The 11,150-nt window shown below is 37.1% G+C and overlaps 1 pseudogene; it reads left to right on the top strand.

The window, feature by feature from the left end:
- The first annotated feature begins 3,301 nt into the window (after nucleotides 1-3,301).
- Nucleotides 3,302-4,780, top strand: LOC103205085 (annotated as a pseudogene).
- Nucleotides 4,781-11,150: the final 6,370 nt, after the last annotated feature.

Raw genomic sequence — 11,150 nt, 5'->3', positions numbered from 1 at the left:
GAATGGAATTCCAGAACACTTAACTGTGCTCATGAGGAACAAGTACATGGACAAGGAGGCTGTCATTTGAATGGAACAAGGAAATAACATATGGTATAAAATCAGGAAGGAAGTGCATCAGTGTTGTATCCTTTCACCATACTTATTCAATCTGTATACTGAGCAAATAATCCAAGATGGATTATATGAAGAATGCAGCATTAGGATTGGAGCATGACTGATTAACAACAGGCAATAAGCTGATGACATAGCCTTGCTTGTTGCAAGTGAAGATGTCTTGACCCACTTGGTGAAGATTGAAGACTACAGTCTCCAGTATGGATTGCATCTCAACATAAAGAAAAAAAAAAATTCTCACAACTGGGTCAATGAGCAGCATTATGATAAATGGAGAGAAGATTGAAGTTGTGAAAGATTTCATATTACTCCACAATCAACACCAATGGAAGCAGCAGTCAAGAAATCAAGATGTTGTATTGCACTGGGCAAATCTGCTGCAAAAGACTTCTTTAAAATGCTGAAGACAAAAGATGTGTCTTTGAAGACTAAAATGCATCTGACCCAAGCTTTATGCATGTGAAAGCTGGACAATGAATAAGGAAGACTGAACAAGAGTCGATACTTTTGAGTTGTGTTGTTGCCTAAGAATACTGAAAGTAAACACAAAAACACCTGAGATGATCAGACAGAGATCAGTGAATAGAGATATATCTAGAGCAAGGATAGACTCAGCTGAGGCTAATCTTGTACAGACACCAGTGATACAAAATACCTGCAGTCCTTACAGAAACAATAGAAGACAGACACAGAGTAATCCCTCACAGACATCCCAACACTACGGGAGAGAGATCCAATAGAGCTACTTCCTCAGGACCATAGTACTAGTGTACACCAGACTCAATTGGCACAACAAAACACATAAAAGCGTTGCTCCACATCCTACATTGGTGAGTAGTGACTGGGATCTTAAAAGCTTTCAATCAGCCATCTAGGATGCAGCTAATTCTCCCGGCGTCAGAAGTGAAGAAGAACGAAAAAAAAAGGGGGGGAGGCATTTAGAAGCAATCAGCCCTAGGACACAGTGGCCCTAGAGACCTGAAGAACTGGATGGTGCCCAGCTACCAATGTCAATCACTCTGGAAAGGATCAAATCTGGAGATCCTGGATAGAGTGGGAGGGAAAACGTGGAACAAAATCCAAAAACTCAATAATGACCAGAATTACTGGTCAGATGAAATCTGGTGAGACTCCCAATACTGTGGCCCTGAAATACATTCGGCACCTGGAATAAAACTCACCCCCAGGGGTGGGCTCTCAGCCCAATGGTTAGCAAGATGTATATGTAGACCACTCAACCCAGGATGCTGCACTCACACATTCAATGGTAGTGCATCCCCTAAAGCAATAAACCATGGGACACCAAAGGACCAACATTCAAACTGAGGAAATGCAGGACAAACAGGAGTGCATGATTATGAGGGGCACAGGGGGGATGTTGCAGGGTAGGGAGGGGAGGAGGCTGGGTTGGGGTTGGACATGGTGAATGGGGAATTAAACTAAATGTACGCATGACTTTGAATGTAAAACAAGCTCTTAAAATAATAATAATAATCAATAAAATAAAAATAATTAAAAAAAGAAAGTAACATGGATTGCCAGAAGAATGAATAAAACTATCCTGGAAGAAGTACAACCCGAATGCTCCTTAGAAGCAACAATGGTCAGACTTCATCTCACCTATTTTGGTCATGTTGTCAGAAGGGACCATTCCCTGAAGAAGTATATCATGCTTGGTAAAGTGAAGAGTCAGCGAAAAAGGCGAAGACCCTCAAGGAGATGTATTGATACAGTGGCTGAAATGATTGGCTCAGGTATAGCAAGGATTGTGAGGCTGGTGCATAGGGTTGCTATGAGTCAGAGCCTACTTAAAGGCACCTAGCAACAACAATACTTTTAATTTCCTCCCTAAGCAGAGTCTGTCCAATAATCCAAATGTATTTTTTTTCTTGTATATAATCTTAACATTTTAGCTCTTTGATTCTCTCTTACTCACACTTGTCTTTCAATAACCTGGGTTAAATTCAAGTATCCACCTCCTCCTTAGCAGAGGGAGTACTGAAATATTCCTGCCAATCAAACCCAGCTGACTGGTTTTGCTTTCAATTATAATCACTATATTAGTTTCCTTGCAGCTGCTGAAACACACAAACTGAGTGCTATAAAACAACAGTAATTTATTCTCTCACTCTTCTGGAGGCTAGAAATACGAAACCCAACAGAGCTGTGCAAACCCAGGGGGCTATAAGAGACAATCCAGCTTCTCATGGCTATTGACATTCTTTGACTTGTAGTCACATCACTTCATTCTCTGCCTCCATGCTCATATTTTCTCTTCTCTTTGCCTCAAAACTTCTCCCTTTCTCTAATAACAACACTTGCTATTGGATTTAGGGTCCAACAGAAGACTCCAGGAAGATCATTTCATCTCATCTCTTAATTGCATTTGCAAAGACCCTTCTTTCTATGGTAACATTTACAATTTCTAGGGATGAAAATAAGGACATATTTTTTTGGGGGGACCCACCATTCAACCAACTGCAACTGTTAGTCTTTAACACTTATCTTTGCCTCGTGACCCTGCTGTCTTCACCTAGAGTATTCACTTTTACCATTCCTGACATTAAGCTTCATACTTTCTCCTATCTCCTTAAATGTATAAAATTACCACTCCCTTCACTCTAAAAAGTATCTAAAACTCCTATCATTATATCTAAAATCATTTTTGCATCTATACTCACCCTCAATGAAAGGAACATGTACACTCTAATTATACTATGGGAGTGAAAAAAAATGGTGCGTAATGTTTTCCCAGTCATAAGAGAAAATATCAGTCTAAATTTGTGTACCTAATAAAACTATATTTTATGAACAAGGACATTTCAGGACAAAATGCATAAACAAACAAAATGAAGTTTGTTATCTTTGACTTCCACCAAAGGAATTACAAAATCTTCATCTCACTAAAAGATATCTCTAAAAGAATGATGAAAAAATTATAAACAGGAAAATCTGTTTACTTGTCAGTAAAGCTAAACAGTGGTATGATTCAGTGATAGAATTCTCACCTTCCAAGCAAGAACCTCAGGTTCAATTCCCAGCCAGTAAACCTTGTGGTAGCCATCACCTGTCAGAGGCAGTTTGAATAATAATAAACAGATTTCAGCAAAGCTTTCAAACTTGGATGGAGTACTTGGAAAGACCTAGATACCTATTTTCAAGTCAATCAAAGAGCTTTTATGCAATGGATTTGATGCCAAGGACACAGTTGTTTGGGAAAACTGTTGCAAAGTTTCAGCCAAATTTTGAAAAGACCCATAACAATATCATCATAATTGGACATATAAAATTGGTCAGGTCCACCAGTACTGATCACCAATACAAATTTGGTAGGATCAGCAAAAGAACAATTGAAAAATTTGAGAAGGAGAAGGAATCTGTTGATATGGGAAAGAGCTCCTTCAATTATGTCTGGGCCTTGGATAAACTAAAAACTGAATGTGAACATGGTTTCACCATTAATATCTCCCTGTGGAAATTTGTGGCCAGAAAGTACTATGTGACCATCACTGATGCTCCAGGACATAGAAATTTATCACAACATGATTATAGTAACATCACATGCTGACTGTGCTGTTCTGATTATTGCTGCTAATACTGGTGAATTTGAACCTGGTCGACGGCACATAACAACAACAACAACAACATCTCTGAAAATAGGCAGATTCGTGAACATGCCTTTCTGGTTTATGCACTGTGTGTGAAATAACTAATTATTAGTGTGAACAAAATGGATTCCACTGGGCAAACCTATAGTCAGAAGTAAAATGAAGAAATTACTAAGGAAGTTTGTACCTACACGTGAAAATTGGCTATAGTCTGTACACAGTAGCATTTGGGTCAGTTTCTGGTTGGAATGGTGACAACATGCTGGAGCCAAGTGCTAACACGACTTAATTCAAGAGATAGAAATTTACCCATCAGGATAACAATGCCAGTTGGACCATACTGCTTGAAGCTCTGGGTTGTATTCTACCATGAACTCATTCAGCTGAATGACCAACAAGCTGCTATGTCTACCTCTCCAGGATATCAACAAAATTGTTGCTATTGGCACTGTCCCCATGGGAAGAATGGAGACTAGTGTTCTCACAGTGGACATATTGATCACCTTTACTCAAATCATATTAGCATGGAAGTAAATTCTGTTGGAATGCACTGTGAAGTTTGAGTGAAGCTCTTCCTGGGGCAAGATACACTTCAAAGTCAAGAACATCTCTGTCAAAGATGTTCCTTGTGACGGGGTGGTCGATGACAGCAAAAATGACCTAATAACAGAAACAACTGGCTTCACTGCTCAGGTGCTCATCCTAAATCATTGAGGCCAAATCATTGCTGGCTATGCACTGTGCTGGATTGTCACAAAGCTCACATTACTTGCAAATTTGCTGAGCTCAAAGAGAAGATTGTTCGCTGTTGTGGTATGAAGCTACAGGACAGCCCCAGTAGACAAATGATATCTACTGATACTGACATCATTAACCTGGTTCCTGGTAAGCCCATGTGTGTTGAGAACTTCTCTGACTATCCTCCTCTGGGACATTGCACTGTTCATGATATGAGATGGACACTTGTTATAGGTGTCATTAAAGCAGTGGATATAAAGCTTGCTGGAGCTAGCCAAGTCATCAAGTCTGCTCAGAAAGCTCAGAAGGCAAAATAAATATGATCCATAACACCTACTACCCCCATCTTAATCAGTAGTTTAAGTAGGAAGAAGAGTCTCAGAACTGTTTGTCTCAATTAGCCATTTAAGTTTAATAGTAAAAGACTGGTTTATGATAATAATGTGTTGTAACACCTGCAGAAGGAATGTTTTGTGGATCATTTGTTTCTTTTGTTTATGACAGTTTTAAGTTACTAGTTTTTAAAATCAGTAAGTTTTAAATGTAAACAACTTTACCAAAATTTTGCACAGAATTTTGAGTCCCATTAAAACAAAGTTTAATGGGGGTGGGGTGGGGACAGTTCGTGAAAACCTTATGGATCAAGTGGTCTGACTTGCAACCAACCACGAGAGTGGTGCAGGGCTGGGCAGTATTTTTCCCCGTTGCACATGGGTTCACCACAAACCAGGGTCAGACTCAATGGCAGCTAACATCATGTACAAATATCTAATTTGTGTGGAAAATTAAAATACATATATTTAAAATACTAGATTAAATGGTACACAAATAATAAGAAATGCACAGACTTCATGTGGTCAAAGTCATTTCAGAGTCAGGTATTAACTACTGAAAATATGTAAAAAAATATTTAAGAGTTATAAATTAGTAAAATATGAGATAAAAAAAAATCATATAATAAAATTAATCAAGCCCCACAATAATAGGTGAGAAAAGGAGAAAAAAAAAATAACATAAGAAGTGAATTGACATGAAAAAAAGAAAATAATAGCAAAATAAGACAAACTCATATTTTCAACAATGTAGATCAAAAATAATGTAACATTAAGAAAATTAATAACTATCACAAATATAGTGTCCTGGAGTGGCATTTTGTCAGTTGCAATAATAACTCCATTTGGAGATGGTTCTGGATCATCTGAGTTATCCCTGGGAACAGAGATGACATTTCTAGTCAGAAAATTAGTGATTTTTGTCTGTATGGATCTTTTCCTTTTTTCTTTATCAATTTCATGGCAACATCTCATTGCTTCCTGAATCTGCCTATTCACTTTAGCAAAGCAATTTGGGCCCATGTTTTCCAGAAACTGAAGCCTCTGACTTTGTTTCAGCTAATCCTTTTACTGTAAAATTTTTTGACAACTTCTCACTTTCCTTTTTCTCATTATTTCTTTCTTCTACAGCATTTCTTTCTTCTTCAAAATCTATTAAGTCCTGATCTGTCAATTTACCTTCTTTGTAATTTATGAGCTTCAATATCAAGTTCTAAATTCAGCATTCTTGCCACGTGGACAATTTTCCCATGGATCTCTTCCATTCTATTATTCTGATCAAATGTTTGAAATGTGTTTACATAACTCAGCATTTTTTCCCCCCACATTCTGTGCATGTATTTTCCCATAACTTTCTCCCAGGAAGATGCAAAATTCCAGATACAGTGATGCTGATTAAGTGTGGTTCATCATAACTAAAATGTCACAAGTTGAGGAATGCCTGTATAGTAGTGGTATACGCAAGAAAATTAAATAGGACTTAATTCCTTTATCTATTGACAATAGTAAATCAAAAGATTAGATAAAATCCTTAAGGGACAATATGCTTACATTAACAAGGAAGGAATAACTCAGAATAGGAGGGTGAGAATGGTTATGTAACTGGAAGAATATAATGAATGTTAATACATAGCACATGTAGAAGCTGTTGAATTGGTGTACATTTCATTGTGCATATTCTCAACAATGATAACAAAATATATAAAATTTAGAAAAAAATTAGAAAAATAATTTGACAGGACTTAATTACTTCATCTATAAAATAGAGCTGGAGGTTTATGTCTCTAAGTTGCACTTAGAAGTAAATAATCAATAAGCAAAAATGTAAAAGTACCTTTTAAACTGTAAATATATATACAAAAACTGTTGCTGGTTTGAACATACCTAGTAGCTCTATAGAAGAAACACCTGGCAATCTGTTCCCTGTAAAGATTACAGCCTAGAAACCCTATGAGACAGTTGTACTCTGTCACAGGGGGTTGATATGAGTCAAAATCAACTTAGTGGCTTCTAACATGCTAATAATAACATTCCAACTTAGTAAGAATCTTACTGAAACTCTAATGCAATGTGTGTGATAGAAAAATTACAAATCTTGTGCAATGTCCTTGGCAAGTTTATTGTGTAGGTGAATATTAAAATACAACCCAAAATCCAAATTAATTTTAGCTTATTAAAGAAAATAAAAATGGAATGTAAAGAAAACATTGGAAATTAGCACACAATATCACTACATTTAATTAATGAAAGAAAATGATGGATACACAAGAATCTTGTATCAAGCATGATAAAACTTACTTGTTATGTCAAATTATTGTTGCTGTTGTTGTTGTTATGTGCTGTTGAGTTGGACCTGACTCATAGCGACCCCACCTTGGGTTTCTGAGGCAGTACCACTACAGAAGTAGATTGCCCAACCTTCCTTCTGAGGAGTGACTGGTGGGTTTGAACCACCAGCATTAGCAGTCAAGTGCCTTAGGCACTGTACTACCAGTGCTCCTGTGACAAATAGTAGATATATTGAAATAACAATATTTGGAATGTATATCATCTATTGACTTCATTTGATGAAGACACTTGGCAATTTCTATGAAATTAAAAGCAAATCTCATTAGCAATATAGAGTTACAGGATATGAAACATTGTGTGCAATGAAAGTTTCCATGTATATGTATTAAAATACAAATGGATGATGACAGTGTGAGTAGAATTTAGTAAAATAAGAGTTAAGTAAGGATTTTAGAAGTTGAAGGACCATGTTTTAGGGGAAAATTAATAATAGTTCAAAACTGAAAGTTTTAATTATTATAAGAATATGTTGGATTAATGAAGGAAAGAAAAGGAAATAGTAATCCCAAAACCCTGATTCCTGTGGGACCTAAACATTCCCATTGAGTTTGCAAGAACTGTAATTATGATTTTATGTATATCGGTGTAATTTCCATGACCCTGTTTTTGTAAAAATTAACTAGCAAACTTATATACATCTGTGTATATATATAGACCACCACTCATCTGTCAGTTTATTGGACTGTAATAGTTTGCATGTTGCTGTGATGCTGGAAGCTATACCACTGATATTTAAAATACCAAAGGCTCACCTTTGATGGACAGGTTTCAGCACAACTTCCAGACTAAGACTAGGAAGGAGGACTTGGCAATTGACTTCTGAAAAAATTGGCCAGTTAAAACCTTACCAGTAGCAAAGACACATTGTCTGATGCAGTGCTGGAAGTGGAGCCCCTAAGGTTGGAAGGCACTCAAAATATGACTGGGGAGGAGCTGCCTCTTTAAAGAAGAGTTGACCTTAATAACATGTATGGAGCTAAGGTTTTAGGACCTTCATCTACTGCTGTGGCATAACTCAAAATAAAAAGAAATAGCTGCAAACATTTGTTAGTAATCAGAACATGGAAATTATGAAGTATAAATCAAGGAAAACAGGAATTTGTCAAAGCTGAGTGGAATGTTTGAAAATTAATATCCTAGACATTAGTGAGAAGAAATGGACTAATATTGGCCATTTTGAATTGCGACAGGGATGACAATTTGAAGAGCAATAGTGTTATAGTTACTTGAAGATCTATCCTGAAGTACAACTCTGTTGTTGTTTGTTCTTGTTATGTGCCGTCGAGTTGGAGTGCCCCTGCTTGGTTTCCAAGGCAGTATCACTATAGACATAGATTGCCCAACCTTTCTTCCGAGGAGTTGCTGGTGGGTTTGAACTGCCAGCCTTCTGGTTAGCAGTCAAGCGCCTTAAGTACTATGCTACCAGAGCTCCCACAACCCTGTCAGTGATCAGATGATAGCTATATCCCTACAAAGAACATAAGTTAACATGAATGTTATACAAATTTACACAACTACCACTAATAAGATTTATACCAACTTCTACAGTCTGAAACTGATCAAAAATGGAATCAAGATACATTGACATTTACTGGTGATTAGAATGCAAAAATTGGAAACAAAAAAGAAGAACCAATAGTTGGAAAATATGGCCTAGGTGATAGAAATGACTCTAGTGATAGAAATGCTAGAGATAACACAATAGAATATTGAAAGACCAACAACTATCTCATTGGCAATACCTTTTTAAAAACATGAACAGCCACAACACACATGGACCTCATCAGCTTGAATACACAGGAATCATATTGACTGCATATGTGGAAAGAGATAATGGAGAAGCTCTCTATCATCAGTCAGAACATTACTAGGGACTGACTGTAAATTAGATCATCAATTGCTCTTATGCAAGTTCAAGCCAAAGCTGGAGAAAATTAAAACAAAACCACAAGAGCAGAAGTATGACCTTGAGTATATCTCACTTGAACTTAGTGATCATGTCAAGAATAGATTTGACACATTGAACACTAACAACCAAGGACTAGATGAGTTGTGGGATGACATCAAATACATCATTCATGAAGAAACCAAACTAATATTTAAAAAGACAAGAAAGAGAGAAAAAAGCAAAATAGATGTCAGAAGAGACTCTGAAATTTGCTCTTGTACATAGAGTAGCAAAATGAAAGAAATGATTAAATAAAAGAGCTTACTAGGTTTCAACAGGCAGCTTGAGAAGACAACATAAAGTAGTATAAGAAATGTGCTAAGACCTGGAGTTAGAAAACCAAAAGGGAAGAATATGCTCAGTATTTCCCAAGTTGAAAGAGTTGAAGACAAAAATTCAAGCCTCAAGTTGCAATATTGAAGGATTCTATAGGCAAAATATTGAAGCACACAAGAAGGATCAAAAAAATATGGAAGTAATACACAGGCTTATCATACCAAAAATGATTGGTTGGCATTAAAACATTTCAAAATATAGCATATGATCAAGAACTGATGCTATTTAAGGAAAAGTCCAAATTGCACTGAAGGCTTTGGTGAAAAACAAGCCTCCAGGAATTGACAAAATAACAACTGAATATTTCAACAAATGAATACAATGTTAGAAATGCTCATTCATCTATGCCAAGAATTTTGGAAGATTGCTACCTGGTCACGAACTGGAGGACATCAATATTCATGCCCATTCCAAAGAAAGATGACACAAAACAATGTGGAAATTACCAAACCATAGCATTAATATCCCATGAAAGTAAAATTTTGCTGAAGATCAGTAAAAAGTGGTTGCAGAAGTATATTGATAGGGAACTGCTATAAATTTAATCCAGATTCAGAAGAGGTGAAACAGAGGATATCACTGCTGATGTTGGATAAAAGCAGAGAATACCAGAAAGATGTTTATATGTTTTATTGACTATGCAAAGATATTCAACCTTATAGATCATGTCAAATTATAGATAACATTTAGAAGAAGGGAAATTTCAGAACACATAATTGTGCTCATGCAGAACCTGTCCATAGACCAACAGGCAGTCATTCAAACAGAGCAAAGGGATACTGCATTGTTGAAAATTAGGGGCAGATCAATTCCAAGATGGCAGAATAAGCAGGAAGTCTGCACAGACCCTCTTCAACAAAGAAAAGGGAAAGGAATTAACACAGACAGAGAAGATAATCCTGGACCTCTGAGCCTTGAAGGGAAGGATATAGAAGTGGACTAAACTCCAACTAGCAGAAGAATTGGCATGAAAATACCAAAAAAGGAGACATATGGACCTGTGGTCTGGCAGTGATCTTGATGGCACAGACAGCTTGGAGATTCCTGAGTGGTGGTAGGACTTAAGAATTAACCTAAAAATCAGCCCTGCTAGCCAGGGAGTGCACGGAGGACTGTGCAAGGTTGCTGGGGAATAAACGGAGAGGGTGAAGAGAAAGGTCGACTGAGCTGTGGACTTTTGCCAGTCTGGAGGGTGTGGCCATTTTGAAGGTTTAAAAGTGGCTTGACTATTTTGGATATTTAAAGAGACAGTCCTCTCACAGATTCCTGGGGCTTAAGAACACGTTCTGCTTTTCAGCAACCCCAAGGACACTCCGGATGCACAAGACTAAAAGGGGTTACTCTTGTACCCCACACCCACTTGGTGAACAGAGGTGCGGCCATCCCCCACTCCCACCTACTTTCTGGGCCCACAGAAATTCCATTACAGTCTCTGTGCACAGACAGAGCCAGGGTGCCCTGCCCTGTCCTCCATCAATTCTTTTTTTTTTTTTTTCTTTCACTTTTTTTTTTTTCTGGACGTTAGTTTGCTTGTATTTGCCTGTTTTAAAACAATTATTATTATTAATACTTTTGTCCTTTTTATTACTATTCTTAATCATCCCCTCCCAGGCCCTAGTTTTCAGCATTTTTTCTTTTCCCTGGGCCTGGTTGAATTTTTTTTTTTTTTTAATTTAAGGTTTCTTTTTTCCCCCTTTTTTCTCATGGTTAACCCTGTTCCTT

This window comes from Orycteropus afer, unplaced genomic scaffold, assembly GCF_000298275.1.
Source record: "Orycteropus afer afer isolate SDZICR_OR568_19922 unplaced genomic scaffold, OryAfe1.0 scaffold00268, whole genome shotgun sequence".
Lineage (NCBI taxonomy): Eukaryota > Metazoa > Chordata > Mammalia > Tubulidentata > Orycteropodidae > Orycteropus > Orycteropus afer.
Note: the sequence above shows the minus strand (reverse complement) of the source record. Positions and strands in the feature narration are given on the sequence as shown.